The following is a 2,500-nucleotide window of genomic DNA, read 5'->3' as shown; positions in this document are numbered from 1 at the left end:
AAGGGGGCGCCTCGGGAGGTGTACCTAGGAGGCTTCCAGGGGCCTGGGTACACTTTTCAGAAAGTACCGTTGGGACTTAGAAAAATTTTCAAGATTTTTGGACTTAGAGCGATTTTTGGATTTTTGTGCAAAAATCGAATTTTCCCTTCTCCCACCGCTCTGGGGCGTCAATATGAAGTGGGGACCCGAGGGAGAGTGCCTCCCATGAGGGTAGAATGTGTGACTTTTGGGGGGAAAGTCGAATTATGGAGCAAAAACCATTTTTGGGGACTTAGAAAAAATTCCGAGATGTGTCAGACTTCCAGGAAGGGGGCGCCTCGGGAGGTGTACCTAGGAGGCTTCCAGGGGCCTGGGTACACTTTTCAGAAAGTACCGTTGGGACTTAGAAAAATTTTCAAGATTTTTGGACTTAGAGCGATTTTTGGATTTTTGTGCAAAAATCGAATTTTCCCTTCTCCCACCGCTCTGGGGCGTCAATATGAAGTGGGGACCCGAGGGAGAGTGCCTCCCATGAGGGTAGAATGTGTGACTTTTGGGGGGAAAGTCGAATTATGGAGCAAAAACCATTTTTTGGGACTTAGAAAAATTTCGAGATGTGACAGACTTCCAGGAAGGGGGCGCCTCGGGAGGTGTACCTAGGAGGCTTCCAGGGGCCTGGGTACACTTTTCAGAAAGTACCGTTGGGACTTAGAAAAATTTTCAGGATTTTTGGACTTAGAGCGATTTTTGGATTTTTGTGCAAAAATCAGATTTCCCCTTCTCCCACCGCTCTGGGGCGTCAATATGATGTGGGGACCCGAGGGAGAGTGCCTCCCATGAGGGTAGAATGTGTGGTTTTTTGGGGGAAAGTCGAATTATGGAAGAAATTGAGTTTTGAGGACAAAAAAGTGTTTTGAGGACAAAAAAGTTTCTTGAGGACAAAAAAGTTTCTCGAGGACAAAAAAGTGTTTTGAGGACAAAAAAGTTTCTTGAGGACAAAAAAGTGTTTTGCGAACAAAAAATGGAATTTTGTGATTTTGTGTAAAAATAAGTAAATTCCCCTACTTCCACCACAGGGGGGCTTCAGTATGTTGTAGGGCCCCCAGGGAGGGTCCCCCAACTGGGTTTAAAGTTTGTGGATCCTGGGCAGAAAGTTGAATTTTGGATGAAAAACCGAATTTTGGGACTTAGAAAAATTTCGAGCTGAGCAGTGACAGACTTCCAGGCAGGGGAGCCTCTCTGGAGGTGTACCGAAAACAGTTCCAGGAGCTGAGGTCATTTTCGAACATTTTTTGTTCGCTCAAATTTTTTTTGTTTTTGAGCTCTAAAAAGCTGTTATTATCAATTGGCTCAAAAATTTCAAGTGTCATGAGCTAGTACATGTTGGAGGAATACGTTTTAGGCAAAAAATTGCAAAAAAAAAAATCCAAGTGAAAAAGAACCGGAATGGGGAATTTCTGACTGCTGTAGCAGCCGCACAGTTCCAGGAGGTCGGATACATTTCCGACTTTGTCCCGCTCATTGAAGTACATTGTCCCGCAATGCAAATACATAGTAATGCGCACCTGCGGGAGAATATAGGAGAGAGTGGGCTCTCTCTACCCCGATGTATGGCGGTTGTTCCTATGGTTCTCTGGCTCGGGTAGGCGACTTAGAAGGTGGTCCCTCTTGTCGTGGAAGTTGCAAAATACGGCCGAGACTGAACTTCCACGGCTCCAGGAGGGACTTTTGCTGGTCGTGCGTCCCAAGTGAGAGAGGCGATCCTGGGGTACCTGAGCCTGACCAGACCCTCCCTCGGTGGTCCCTGGTCTTCTGAAGGGTGATGGCATTCAGGGGGGCAAATCTGGAGTCCGTGGCCGAGTTTGGGCTCTAGAAGGCGGACGCCCCTTCTGACCATGTCCCCTCAGAGCCGGCTGGATGGTTCATGGTCCGCGGCTTTGTCTGGCGGTCTGTGCCCAAGCCGGAGAAGCTCTCCTGGGGTACGTGAGCTTTGACCAGACCCTCCCTCGGCGGTCCCTGGTTCTCTGGAGGTGATGGCTGTCAGGGGGGCAAATCTGGAGTCCTCGTGGGAAGGAGGGCTCTTGAAGGCGGACGCCCCCTCTGACTATGTCCCCTCAGAGCAGGCTGGATGGTTCATGGTCCGCGGCTTTGTCTGGCGGTCCATGCCCAAGCCGGAGAAGCTATCCTGGGTACCTGAGCTTTGACCAGACCCTCCCTCGGTGGTCCCTGGTTCTCTGGAGGCGATGGCTGTTGTCAGGGGGGGGGGGGCAAATCTGGAGTCCTCGTGGGAAGGAGGGCTCTGGAAGGCGGACGCCCCCTCTGACTATGTCCCCTCAGAGCATGCTCGATGGTTCTCAGTCCCTGGCTTTGGCTTTTTGGCCATCCTGGGGTACATTCTTGCCAAAAAAAAAAACGACTAAGTGAAAAAGAACCGGAATGAGGAATTTTCTAGGTGCCGCATCCGCCCTACAGTGACTTGAGGCCGGGTACAGTTCCGACTTCGTCCCCTTAAAGTGGGGAC

At 50.2% G+C, this 2,500-nt stretch overlaps 1 long non-coding RNA gene across 1 annotated transcript in view; it reads right to left on the bottom strand.

Annotated features, from left to right (window-relative positions):
- Positions 1-2,500, bottom strand: part of LOC141087944 (uncharacterized) — a 97,899-nt gene that overhangs the window by 87,462 nt on the left and 7,937 nt on the right. The gene's annotated exons all lie outside the window — the stretch shown is intronic.

This window comes from Dendrobates tinctorius, unplaced genomic scaffold (genome assembly GCF_039654945.1).
Source record: "Dendrobates tinctorius isolate UK_male_01 unplaced genomic scaffold, ASM3965494v1 ptg000036l, whole genome shotgun sequence".
Taxonomy (NCBI): Eukaryota; Metazoa; Chordata; class Amphibia; order Anura; family Dendrobatidae; genus Dendrobates; species Dendrobates tinctorius.
The sequence above is the reverse complement of the archived record's forward strand: the minus strand, read 5'-3'. Positions and strand labels throughout refer to the sequence as shown.